Raw genomic sequence first — 13,971 nt, forward strand, 5'->3', positions numbered from 1 at the left:
TCCATATCATGGGAGCAAATTTTCCTTGCTTGGCTTTCAGAAGAAAATATGCTTTGAACTCCCTACCCAGAGGTAGAAATGAAAAAGTCAAAGATCTTTGTTTGAGTCAGTTTGGCAAGACCAGCATCCTGGCCTTCTTCTTTCAGCCAGTTTGGAGACTTCAGAATTTTTACAAAAGCGTGAGCACTGAGCCCTTTCCCAAGCATCCTCACTACAGCTGCATATTGAAGGCCCTGAGCATCAATTTACACTCACTTTGTCAGGACAGAAACCTTTAGTCAGAGCTGAGCTAAAATACGAAACCTCACAGCACAACTTGATGATTGGAACATCTTATGGCTTTATGTGACTGCTCCTTAGTTTCCAAATATATTTTAGCTCAGCAATGAGATTTATACACCCAGAGAGATCAGTACCTGGCCCTGCCTGACAAGCCTCCTGTCTGCCATTCCACAAAGCAAATAAAAGCAGCTATTCACAAGAACCAATCTAGTTTCTTTTCGTGGTCATTTTCTCGATGCTTTTTCTTACTTCATTGCTTATCTGTAGTGTGAAAGCCACTCAAGAAGTTATAAACATGGTTAAAAGATAATGCTGCATTCTCCTTCTCCCAGTTTCCATTCAAATAATCATGAAGATGGAAAAGTGGAAAAATACAACACTGGACACCAAAGATAAGAGTTTAAAGGGAAGTTTCTAATAAGCACAGAACCAATGAGGGTGAATGAAGAAATACAATGGATGAGATCAACTCACATTCTACCTTCTGGGCCATCATAACACTGCCAGACTACAAGTGGTAGGGAGTCTGCAGCCAGCTTAAAGCAGAGAGGTGCCTCTCTGACATAATAAGGGTCCTTACTCGCCATTACTCCCTACAGCTGTGGTTTCAGGGCACCAGAAACTCTCCTTCCTAGGGACATTGGCTAGTCTCTCCTTGAACTCATCTGGGGAACACAAACTAGGACTTAACGGCTGATGTTTCATCAGAGATCCTGAAGGCCAAAAGCCAATAGGATGACATATTCAAAGTGCTGAAAGAATCTTACATCTAAAGAAACTAAAGACAGTATAAATGTATTTTTGTTTGTAACTCCTTTTTTCTATCTGATTGAAAAGACAACAGCATAAAGCTATACTTGTAAATCTATGTTGATGGGCACACAATGTATAAAGGTATAATTTCTGAAAGTAACAGCATGAGGGGACCAAGATATATAGGAGAAGTTTTTATATAGTACTGACATTAAATTGGTATTAATCTGGACTAATTTGTTATACATTAAAATGTTAATTGCAATTCCCAGGGAAAGCACTAAGAAAATAACTCAAAAAATTATAGTTAAACAAATGACAAAGTAATTTAAGTGGTACGCTAGAAAAATCACTATCTAACACAAAAGAAGGCATGTACTAACAGAGGATTGAGGAACAAAAAGGACATTCTTGATCAGTTTCAAAAAGACATAAAAGCATCTAAAAATACTACAAAATGTAATAGTAGACCATGACTCTGTGATGATTATTTTGAAATAGACATGTCAATACGAACTCATGATTTTAACACACTCCCTGGCTTTTTCCATAGAAAAGGCATAGAAACAAAGACACTCCTATAGTGATGAGGACATTGGTGACCGGAGCTTGGTTTCTAAATTCCACCAAAAGGAATCAGGTGTCGATTCTAGAGCTGGGCCTGGGAAAGTACAAAGCGAATTTGGGACATATTGTGGTGGCAGTAGCTAAGCAAGTTTCAGAGAACAGTGACACACCAGAGTTGGCACGAAGGGGATGCCACCGGCCAAATCTGGAACAATCTGAACATCAGAAGAGAAGAAAGGCTGTAACTGCTCTTAACATGATGAATTAAAAAATCATGAATTTGACATTACATTGAGAGAGAGAGAAGAGAGAGAGGGGGAGAGAGAGGGGTGTGAAAGGAGAAAGTAAGGATGAAAACCTGTTAATAATTCTTGAATTTAGATCAAGGGTATATGTGTGTTCATTTTACTATTTCAACGTTTCTACATGTCTAAAGGCTTTTAAAATGCAGAAGAAAGGATAACAAGAAATAAAATTTATTTAACAGAAGCAGAAAACGAAAATACATAAAAATAAATCTTAAAGCCAAGTGACAAACGAGCTACCTGCTAAAAAGAAGAAAACCTCTTCATCAAGATCAACAGGAAATACAGGAGACTTCGCTTCTAGGTGAAATGGAGTAACCAGGACTGATCAGTCCCACGTGAAATAACAACAAAACCAAACAAAAGGACAAATGATATGAAACATCGGCTCTAAGACACTGGACAGCAGACAGAGCTCAGTGAGCTCCCAGATTTGAAGAAATGGAGCCGGGCACTTGGAGACAGCAGTGTGGGTGTGAGACCGGCTGGGACCTGGGACTCCTGCACTCGACACCACCTAAGGGGTGGGCAAATCGCCTAAGCCACCTCTCCGGCCTGACCCCTAGACACACCCCTACCCTCACCCCCCTATAAAGAACCAGCTCGCCCCCGCCCTCGGGAAGCGATCAAGGGAAACTGTTACTTGTTTTCAACCCCTCCTGTGGCCACAGGAGCCCCAGTAAAGCCTTGCCTGAATTTCTTGACTGGCCTCTTCTCGATTTCTGTTGTTTGGGGAAGGGAAGGCCAAGAACCCTGGTTGGTATCAGCTGCAGCTCACAGGGCAAAGGACCCTACGGCAGGGAGCTGTACACAGAGCTCTGAGGACCTGTAGAGCATTTCCTTCCAGTAGTTCAGACACCGAGCATCACAAGCGTAGGACACGAGCAGAGGCTGGGCGAGACAACTGCTCCAGGAATGTCTGTTCCCAGCATCCAGAGGAGAAAGCTCACAATTCACCAGTTAGGAACATCAGTTTGAGTACTGCAGTAGTTTCTCAGGGCTGCGGTCACAAGTGATCACAAACTGGGTGGCCAAAAACAAGAGAAACCTATTCTCTCACAGCTCTGGACGCTAGGGGGGGTTTAATGAAGTGCTGGCAGAGCCATGCTTCCTCTGATGGCTCTAGGGAAGGATCCTTCCCGACCTTTTGTAGCTTTTGGTATTGCCGGCACTTCTTGGAGTGCCTTGGCTTACAGCTGCATCACTCCAGTTTCTCCGTCTGTCGTCACGTGACCATCACTCCCGGGTCTGTCTCCGTTTTCTCTTCTTATGAGGATGCCAGTCACTGGATTAAGGCCCACCGTAATCCAGCGTGTCCTCATCTTAACGAATTATATCTGCAAAGACCCACTTTCCAAATAAGGTCACATTCTGAGGTTCTGGGTTGATATGAATTTGGGGTGGGGGAGACATTATTCAACCCCGTAAAAGTACGAAGAAAAGACTTGCCTCAATAGTGGGGAAAAGTGAACTCTAGACTAACATGCTAATTTGATCCCACTTAAAGCTTAAAAGCAAGACCAAAAGGTTCAAACTATTTCTAGGTACCTCAAGTGTATCCCAGTACAAAGTTCAAGAATTTTGTTAGGCATACAAAAATATTCAACACTTACAAGGTAAAAGTCACAATATCTGGCATCTGATAGAAAATTATATTTGAAGAAGTAATGTCTAAAACTTCCCCAAATTTGATGAAAACTATAAGCCATAGATCCAAGAAGTCAGTGAACCCCAAACACAAGAAATGTGAATAATATGACACTAAGTTGCTAAGATCTAATAATAAGGAGAAAAATTTTTAAACACCCGGGGGGGGAAAGACATTATATATAAAGAACCAATATAAGAATAACTGCAGATATCAGGAAAAGAGTCTAGAAGAGCTTGCAGAAATGTCTTTAAAATACTGAAACAAAAGGTCTGTCCACATTGTATTCTTTAGCCAGTGGAATATATTTCAAAGACAAAAGCAAAATAAAGAGTTTTCAGACATAAACACTGAAAGAATTTATCACTAGCAGACCTGCACTACAAGAAATGTTAAAATACTCCTTAAAGCAGAACTTAAAGGATGCAACTAGAGGCCCCCAAACCCAACGCCAAGCTTCTTTCCACTGTCAGCTCTACAAGGAAAGGGAATTTATTGCATCTGCTGCTATATTCCCAGCACCTACAATAGTGTCTTGAGTATAGCTGGTGCTCAAATAATAATGGAATTAAGTTTCAACAATTTCTGCTCCTGTCTTTTGAGTCATAAAGCCCTTTTGCCTTCTCTGGACCCAGGATGTACCATGGAGTCACAGAAGTCATAGAATGTCAACACTGAAAGGAATACTTGATGGCCCCTCATTTTAAAGTTAAAAAAACCCTGAGGTCCAGAGAGAAGTGCTGGGCTCAAGGTCACGTACCAAGTAGTAACGGCAGAGCTGGGGCAAGACCCAGGTCCCCTCAAGGTCCTAACCCCTCTCCTTCCCTCACAGTTATCAGCATCCTAACAGCTGCAGAATCTGCTTCCAGAAGGGTCTAAACCCAGGCATTGAGGACGCTAGTGAGTTTGCACAGTACATGGCCGTTAGAGGTTTCTCCTCCCGGGGACTCACCACCCAGAGCTCCTAATCCCCAACTGTAGGATTCTGTAGTCCAAAGCTCAGGCTTTGGACTAAGAGAGGGAGAAGAGGGTCATTGTCCTGGAGAAGGAAGGCTCTCAAACACACACACACACACACACACACACACACACACACACACACACACGGAAGTTGGGGAGAAAGGCAGAAGCCGGAAAGCCATTCCAGATGTGGAAGTTGCTACCAAGCATCAACGCAGCTGCCATCAGATTGGGGGGATGAACGAAGAGGGGACAACCAGGCAGGAACATGTGGGGGAAAGGGGCAGAGAGGCAGGGGAGAGAGAGAAAAAGGACCCCTCTACTTGTCCTGCCCATTATCCCCCCCCAAAGCCTTTGGAGGGTCAACAGACTCATAAGCCTTTGGGGGGGCTGCCCCCAAATACCACTCCATGTCGTGACTGTGCCTGTTATTCCACCACTAGAGATAAGTTGAGGGGGGACTTTTCAGTTTCCAGGAGTCTCCTACGAGAATGCAAACATTTCTTAGCAGGAATTAGATGCCAGAGGTTCCCAGCCCTGGGTGCACATTCAAAGCATCTGGGGAACTTTGAAAAAATACTGATGCTACACTCCGCCCCAGACCAATTACATCAAAATTGTGGGGGGGGGGGCGGGGGAGGAGTGCCCAGGCCATAAGATTTTAAAGCTCCCCAGGCAGTTTTAATCTGAACCAGGGAAGGCTGAGAACCTGGACCATTTGACTACTTGAAATGTCAGCAGAAAGGGACTGTAGAAAACCACAGAGCCTTTTTGGCAGATGAGGGAACTGAGGCCCAGAGAGGGGCGGTGCTGGGAATCTGTGGCAGAGACCAGACTGGGAGGGTGCCCTGAGTCACTCTGCTGCCTCCTCCACCAAGGCTGTCTCTGGAAGCTCTGAGAAGGGGGTGGAGAGGACCTGGGTGCATGAGGCATTGGTTGGCACCAAGGTGACCTGTCAGATTCACCGTTTTGTCCCCAAGGTCCTGGCATGAGTGTCTTGCCGAGACCTGAACTTTTGGCAGAAGACTTCCTTCCTCTCACCCTTGCTTCCTTCCTTCTTCCTTCCCTTTTTTCCTAGGTGGATTTTATTCAGTACTTGCCCTCACAGATTTTTTTCCCAGCGACCTAGAAAATGACATCCTAAAATTAGGACTTTACAGATGGGGTCTGAGGTGCAGAAGGACAAAGGGGGTGACCTGCCCATGGCGACACAGCAGGCCCCTCTCAGGGCTGGTGGAGTTCCAGGAAGGGCTCTCTACCAGCACCCTCTCTTTGCTCCCTTAGCTGGGAGTTAAGGACGGTGGCCCTGTGGGGCTTCTCCATCTTGCGTGACATTGGGCAGCCGGAGGATGGAAAGCAGACTGGGGTGGGCAGGGGCCCTCCGTGTCTATTGGCACAGACTTCTGCCCACACCAGCAGCCTGGGCGCATCAGGGCCCCGGGGGAATGCAATTCTCTGAGTCATCTTGCGCGTCATGGGTCCCCAGTTCTCCCAGGTGTCATCCCTAAAGGTATAAACCCATGGGTGGGCAGAGAATCAAGCAGATGGCCCGACCGCCCCAGTATGGAGCCCCTGGGATCAACCCCATAAGAAATGCCCAGAGTGTGCCTCGGAGGGCTGCAAGGAGGAGGTGCCCCAGCAGAAGCGAGTCGGGGACCACCGCCCGCCTATTGTGGCCACAGAAGGGGCGGAGCCGGGTTGGCCAGAGTGGCCCAGAGCGCGAGGGCTGGCGGGAGGCCAGGGCAAGGCCGTGGGCGCTGAGGAGGCACTGCGCTCCCCGCAGCCCCCGAATCCGGCTGCGCCCATCCGCGCCCTCCGAGCAGCCTCCCGCGGCGGCCGCCGGGCGCCCTCTAGCGGCAAGAAGTGCTCCCTGCAGCCCGCAGCCTGTGCCGTGGGGCCTGGCGGCCCAGCTCAGGGTCTTCACCTGCACCCCTGACTCCTAGCCCATCCCTGTGCTGCCGTTGGCACTGCTCCTATTGGCTTTTGTGGCTGGGTTGCACTCTCTTGGACCCTACACTGTGAAAGATTTTATCTTTATTAAATAATAACACATTTCCTTTAAAAAAAAAATCAGAAAATCAAAAAAATGAACAAGATGGGCTGAGGCAGCAGGTATCACAACAGGGAATGCTCTAATAATCCTGTAGCCGAAAGCAAAGAAAGACGACCTTCGGCCCGCCTCTGGTGCAGCCTGCATCGCAGAGGGCGACCCTGTGCCCTCATACCTGTGTGTGCCACGGCCGGGGCCACACCGTCTCCCTGGCACCAGGCTGGGTGCACGCTGGAGCCCTAGGACGTGCTCTGCGTGGCTGCCAGTCAGCTGGGACTGCCCTGGACCTACTACCCCGCCTATGTCTGCTGCAGGCCAGCCTCGCAGCCAGGGTAAGCCCAGCATCTGCCTGCGCCCAGTCCCTGGCCTGGTCTCTCGTGGACTCTGCCTCCGTGCCTTTTTTCTGTTGCTGATTTCCATCTTTATCTTTTCACTGAAAAACAAACAACAAAAACACATAATTTTGAGGATAACAGTTTTTCTGGATCCTGAGAGCTCGTCTTGTGAATTACCGAACCCGAGGGCGATCTGGGGAACCCCCGACACACCGCCTTACGGGGTGAGGATGTGGACGATCACGCTTCCTCCATGCTGTGCTGGATAGTTTCACAAAGCACTGGAAGAGAAAAAGCGCTGTCTTGTGGTCACCGAGTAAGAAGGGGACGGGCTGTGAGGAAAGTACCCGGGCACTTGGCCTCCAATAAGTTCTCAGCGGAGGAATCCACACCTGCGGTCAGAACTCCATGCATCATACTGATCAGAGATGGAGGTCCCGAGTGTCCAGGATGCGTCCTCTTATGCTACCCATGTGGTCAGACCACGTCGTGCGTTTAGAGAACAGAGAACGATGCTCAAATCCCGGCATCAAGGCTGATTGCTAGAGGGGCCCAGTTGGAGCCTGGAGGAAACGCCTGCTCCGGTCCACCCGCTTCCCACTGTCCCCCGCCCCCTCCCCCACTCACTCATTCAGGCCCCGCCAGAACCGTGGACAACCCGCAATGCTGTCTACCGTTGGCTCTCACCAGCCAGGGCTAGGCTCCTTGTATAGGAATCACTGGAGAACCTGATAAAAGCACAGCTTCTCAGGCCCCTGTCCAGGGCGTTCCTAACCAGTAGGGTTGGGATGGGGCCCAGGAATCGGAATTTTTAATAGCTCCCCAGGTGCAACAGTGGGATCTACTGATAGCCCTGTCACGCCAAGCCGGAGGCACAAGGCTTTTCCAAACGAAGTTTTGAAATAACTCAGTTTTATGTCTACCACAAATATTGAAAATCTTTGGTTATTTTTTAAAACCTATAGACATCTCGGTTTAGTCCCCGTGAACAAAAGCATTCAGGAGCAAGGCTGCGCGCCACCTTGTGGAGCTTGTTGGAAGGACTAGGCGTCTGCGCCAAGAAGGCTGTATTATGCCGCCAGCTCTTTTTTTTTTTTTTTTTAACTTCTTTATTGGAGTATAATTGCTTTACAATGTTGTGTTAGTTTCTGCTGTATAACAAAGTGAATCAGCTATACATATACATATATCCCCATATCCCCTCCCCCTTGCGTCTCCCTCCCACCCTCCCTATCCCACCCCTCTAGGTGGTCACAAAGCACTGAGCTGATCTTCCTGTGCTATGCGGCTGCTTCCCACTAGCTATCTATTTCACATTTGGTAGTGTGTATATGTCCATGCCACTCTCTCACTTCGTCCCAGCTTACCCTTCCCCCTCCCTGTGTCCTCAAGTCCATTCTCTACGTCTGTGTCTTTATTCCTGTCCTGCCCATAGGTTCATCAGAACCTTTTAAAAAAAAATTTAGATTCCATACATATGTGTTAGCATACGGTATTTGTTTTTCTCTTTCTGACTTACTTCATTCTGTATGACAGACTCTAGGTCCATCCACCTCACTACAAATAACTATTTCGTTTCTTTTTATGGCTGAGTAATATTCCATTGTATATATGTGCCACATCTTCTTTATCCATTCATCTGTCGATGGACACTTAGGTTGCTTCCATGTCCTGGCTATTGTAAATAGTGCTGCAATGAACATTGGGGTACATGTCTCTTTTTGAATCATGGTTTTCTCAGGGTATATGCCCAGTAGTGGGATTGCTGGCTCATATGGTAGTTCTGTTTTTAGTTTTTTAAGGAACCTCCATCCTGTTCTCCATAGTGGCTGGATCAATTTACATTCCCACCAACAGTGCAAGAGGGTTCCCTTTTCTCCACACCCTCTCCAGCACTTGTTGTTTGTAGATTTTTTGATGATGGCCATTCTGACTAGTGTGAGGTGATACCTTATGGTAGCTTTGATTTGCATTTCTCTAATGATTAGTGATGTTGAGCATCCTTTCGTGTGTTTGTTGGTAATCTGTATATCTTCTTTGGAGAAATGTCTATTTAGGTCTTCTGGCCATTTTTGGATTGGGTTGTTTGTATTTTTGATATTGAGCTGCATGAGCTGCTTGTAAATTTTGGAGATTAATCCTTTGTCAGTTGCTTCATTTGCAAATATTTTCTCCCATTCTGAGGGTTGTGTTTTCCTCTTGTTTATGGTTTCCTTTGCTGTGCAAAAGACTTTAAGTTTCAGTAGGTCCCATTTGTTTATTTTTGTTTTTATTCCCATTTCTCTAGGAGGTGGGTCAAAAAGGATCTTGCTGTGACTTATGTCATTGAGTGTTCTGCCTATGTTTTCCTCTAAGAGCTTTATAGTGTCTGGCCTTACATTTAGGTCTTTAATCCATTTTGAGTTTACTTTTGTGTATGGTGTTAGGAAGTGTTCTAATTTCATTCTTTTACATGTAGCTGTCCAGTTTTCCCAGCAGCACTTATTGAAGAGGCTGTCTTTTCTCCATTGTATATTCTTGCCTCCTTATCAAAGCCAACATCGTTCTCAATGGTGAAAAACTGAAACCATTCCCTCTAAGATCAGGAACAAGACAAGGTTACCCACTCTCTCCACGATTATTCAACATAGTTTTGGAAGTTTTAGCCACAGCAATCAAAGAAGAAAAAGAAATAAAAGGAATCCAAATTGGAAAAGAAGAAGTAAAACTGTCACTGTTTGTAGATGACATGATACTATACATAGAGAATCCTAAAGATGTTACCAGAAAACTACTAGAGCTAATCAATGAATTTGGTAAAGTAGCAGGATACAAAATTAATGACAGAAATGTCTTGCATTCCTATACACTAACAACGAAAAATCTGAAAGAGAAATTAAGGGAACACTGCCATTTACCACTGCAGCAAAAAGATTAAAATACCTAGGGATAAACCTACCTAAGGAGACAAAAGACCTGTATGCAGAAAACTATAAGACACTGATGAAAGAAATTAAACACGATACAAACAGATGGAGAGATATACCATGTTCTTGGATTGGAAGAATCAACATTGTGAAAATGACTATACTACCCAAAGCAATCTACAGATTCAATGCAATCCCTAACAAACTACCAATGGCATTTTTCACAGAACTAGAACAAAAAATTTCACAATTTGTATGGAAACACAAAAGACCCCAAATAGCCAAAGCAATCTTTAGAAAGAAAAACGGAGCTGGAGGAATCAGGCTCCCTGACTTCAGACTATACTACAAAGCTACAGTAATCAAGACAGTATGGTACTGGCACAAAAAAGGAAATATAGATCAATGGAACAGGATAGAAAGCCAGAGATAATCTTGATCCTTGGTGGCAAGACCAAGAGAGGGACGCGAACCTACACGCTGCAAGCATTTACGAAAAGCCACATACAGGTTCACAACATTCAGCAGTGGCCTGTAGGGAAGAAGGAAAGGAAGGAGGAGATGAGGGAAAGAAGGGAGGAAGGGAGGAAGGAAGGAGGGAAGGAAGGAAGGAAGGGAGAGAGGGAGGGAGGAAGGAAGAGAAAGAGGAGAGAGTGTAATTGACAAGACATTAACTTTCAGACCAGTAGGGACTGTTACAAATGCTAAAAAAAAAAAAAAAAAAAAAAAAAAAGAAAGGAACAAAAAGAGTTTGCTCTGCCTTATATAAAACTTGTAGGAAAATTTGCCTTAGCAGATAGTGATGCTTTTGGCATCTACTGAACAATTAAAGGTAGTGATTCAGGAAGAGGATTATCTACAAGACAAAGTTTTTAATGCCAAGAAATTTGACTTGTTCGAGAAGAGATTCCTTATAGAATGTTTATTAGCTGTGTTTTAAAAAATGTATTTAATGCTATTTTTAATCCTCCCTCCCCATTTTCAGTTTTCTATCCAACCTTGATCTTGCCAATTATAGTTGGCAACACCGTTTCCAGGTACAGAAACTGGCAAGAAGGTCTTCTGTTTCCAGGATGGGAGCACTTCCGTTTCTTTGTGCTCCGTCTCCGGGACTGATCCATTTACGAGGCTGCCATTCCATCTGGGCACTCACCGTGACAGGGTGGAGAGACAAGTCCCTTTCTCTTACAGAGCTTCATTTCCTCCTCTGAAAACAAAAAGGATTGGCCAAGATATTCCCCAAGGTCCTTCTCAGTCTGATGTTCTAGGTTCTGATGCCTTCTCTAAAGTTGACCAATGGAACTAGCTGCTGGACCAGAACAAGGAAATTAGTGCTTTGTGTTTCTCACCTATAAAATTGGGGGGATAATATTGCCTTGAGCACCACAAAGAGATGCCAGGGGATTCCCATGTGCCAGAAGGTCATTTTAATTAATTTTTATAAATCGAAACTATAACGTGCTTTACAAACGTGTGGGGTAAATTACACTTTCAGGACCAGCCAGATAGAAGCCTTAAAACAGCAGCTCTTAACTTTTTGGCAATTTGATATTTTGTGAATTTAATGAAAACTTTGAACTCTTTCTTGCCCCGCAAATGGACACACATGCAAAATTGTGTTTAACCAGGGATCACATTTTCTTAGATAATAAACCACTGTATTTTCATTTCCAATAACCCCTAATTCTTGGTTGTGCTGGTCTCTCCTTCACCTATTAAACAAGAGGGGTCATTGCTTCAAAGAGAAGTTAGTGCATCCCGGGACAAATGCATCCTCGTTTAGTTCTGTATTTCAAATTACACTTTTCTGGGTCAATAGGAAGCTCACAGTTGTAGGCTTTGTTGACAGAGAAAAGGACTTCTAGGATCCAATAGCCATGCTTTACAGAGGAAGAGCAAAGCAGGGTGGTCTGAATTTAGACTTTCATGTGGCTTCCAGTACAGGGCAGTCCTGCTCCCCAGGAGGGAGGGCAGCCCCCTTCCCCTTTCAATTACAAAGTTGTGCCGGGGAGATTTGGAGATGGAGGAAAAATGGAAAGAAACCAAAGAAGATAGGGCTTTGGCATTTCGTGGGGAAACAGACTACCCACAGGGTGCCCTGGACCAACATGTGGCCAGAGCACTGTGGCAATAGCACCCAGCCCAGCAAGAGAGGTGCGGCTTCTTCCCCATGGCCTGGGTGGGGCCCCTAGGAAGTCCAGAAGTCTCTGCAGTCACCACTGTAGGGACCTGCAATTAGTGAAGTGACCAATGGTGCAGAATAAGCTTGGAGGCAGGATAAGGTGGCCACAGAGCATGGCACCCTTGTGCCCTGAAGATGCCTCTGGTTATCAGAGGTGGATTGCTCGCTGAGACCATCCATGAGGTCAGCAGTGGTCCTGAGGCATGCACAAGAAAAGGGAGGTCAGGGGCCTAGAGTCAGGAAGAGCCCTGTCTGAAGTTTAGTCCAGCCAAGAGGACCAGGAAGGCAGGCTAGGTCAGCATTTTCTGGCCCCTGAGTTCAGCTCCCAGAGGCTCCTCTGAGAATTGTGACACTTCCTCTCTTGTCCACTAGATGGCAGTGCTGCAGTGTTTGCTCCTTAACCTTTAAGAGGGAGGGTCTCACATCCAGGCAGGATCCCTGAAGGCAAGAAGGGCTTCCAGAACATCTTTCAGTGTCTCCCTGGGGTTTACTCTATGATGTCCCTGGTGCCTCAGATTCCACATCTTAGAGCTGGTCTCGAGCTTGTTCGCCTGTCCTAACAGCAATTTAATGAGGATCAGGGTTCTCCTGCCTATGTCCTCCCGTGAGATGTGGACAGAGTAACTGGCTGGGCCCCTCATGGGCCCTGGAGTCCTCATGACCTTGGGACTCTGGTTGTAGCCACAAGAGTGGATCCTTGCTCTGTGACCCAAATATTGATCTGTTGTGTCTGAGGGAAGCGATCACAGATGTGGACATTGTGCCGCTGGATAATCCACCGCTTCCCTGCACTTTCTGGAAAGTTAACTACTGCTTTGCCTTGGGGGAGAATTATGGCAGGTCATTAGCTGAAGTGCCTAAAGCCAACTGCTTTTAGGCTTTGTAATATCCCGCACTCACGGAGGGTTGTTCTCTAGCTCTCTTGCAGGGAGGACCTAGCTAGGAAGTATCTCTGAGGGCTTGGAGGAGGAGGAGGGAGATTCTTTTGCCCAGACTTTACGTATTGGGGACCCTCTTCCTGACCCATAGATACATCCCTGGCGTCCTCAGCTGATGAGCCCATACATGGAAGCTTTAGAAAGACCCCACCAAACAGAACCTGGTCCCTGACGAAGTATCTAAAGAGGGACTTCAGGGCCTGGGTCAGGGGTCCAAGGCTGGAGCTGGTTAGCTGTGATTCTCCTCAAAGACACAAGGACTCTGGACCAACTGTGCCCCCAGAACACAATTCCTTTCCCCAGGGACAAGCTCTCCACATGAGGATGGAGCCCTTTTTTCTCATCGTGGTTTCTCTTAGAAACAGACACTGAGACAAAGATTCAAGTGCAGGGTAGTTTTTTTTTGGGAAATGCAGGAAACCAGGAAGGCAGCCGATAAAGCCAGCTACCACTGTGGGTGACTGGAGTTTAATCCCGTGGGGGAGATTCAAGGAAATGGCATGGATGGCTTCCCCAGATTCTCAGAATTTGCCCACTCAAGGAGTGAGGAAGCTGGATATTTACACACAATTGTATGAGGCATTGTTTGGTGGCTGTCAGAGGCCCCCAGGCAAAGAGATGCTGGCATTGGGAAGTCAGCCAGCCGGAGCTCAGTAATGTGGAAGGCCTGAGGGATAGAGGTGGCCACCAACAGAATCCCTTACCCTCAGAACCTTCCTCTGCCAGCAGGAAAGCCTGATGGGAAAGTCTATACCACGTCCCATGGGTCCAAGAGGAGAACCAAAGTGTTTCCTATCTATAGTTTAAAAGGGTCTATGAGACAACTGCTCAATCTGAGGTCAAACCAGAGAAACATGCTGAAAATCAGTCATCAAAGTAAGTGACATAAGCAAGCCTCTTTGGTCCAGTGTGCGGCAAAGTGGAATTTAGAACCTAGAAGGCTGGGAGCAAAGAGTAACAGGGGAGAGTCAGTTACCAGAACAAATTCTAGGCTGAGAGCCTCTGCAGAGGCTGAGAGACGCCCTTCTGACCTGCATCCTTCAGG

General features: G+C 46.2%; 1 protein-coding gene across 1 annotated transcript in view; it reads right to left on the bottom strand.

The window, feature by feature from the left end:
* The window catches only part of GALNT17 (polypeptide N-acetylgalactosaminyltransferase 17), a 483,122-nt gene that overhangs the window by 3,567 nt on the left and 465,584 nt on the right, over positions 1-13,971 (bottom strand). The gene's annotated exons all lie outside the window — the stretch shown is intronic.

This window comes from Balaenoptera physalus, assembly GCF_965194825.1.
Source record: "Balaenoptera physalus genome assembly, chromosome: 16".
NCBI lineage: Eukaryota > Metazoa > Chordata > Mammalia > Artiodactyla > Balaenopteridae > Balaenoptera > Balaenoptera physalus.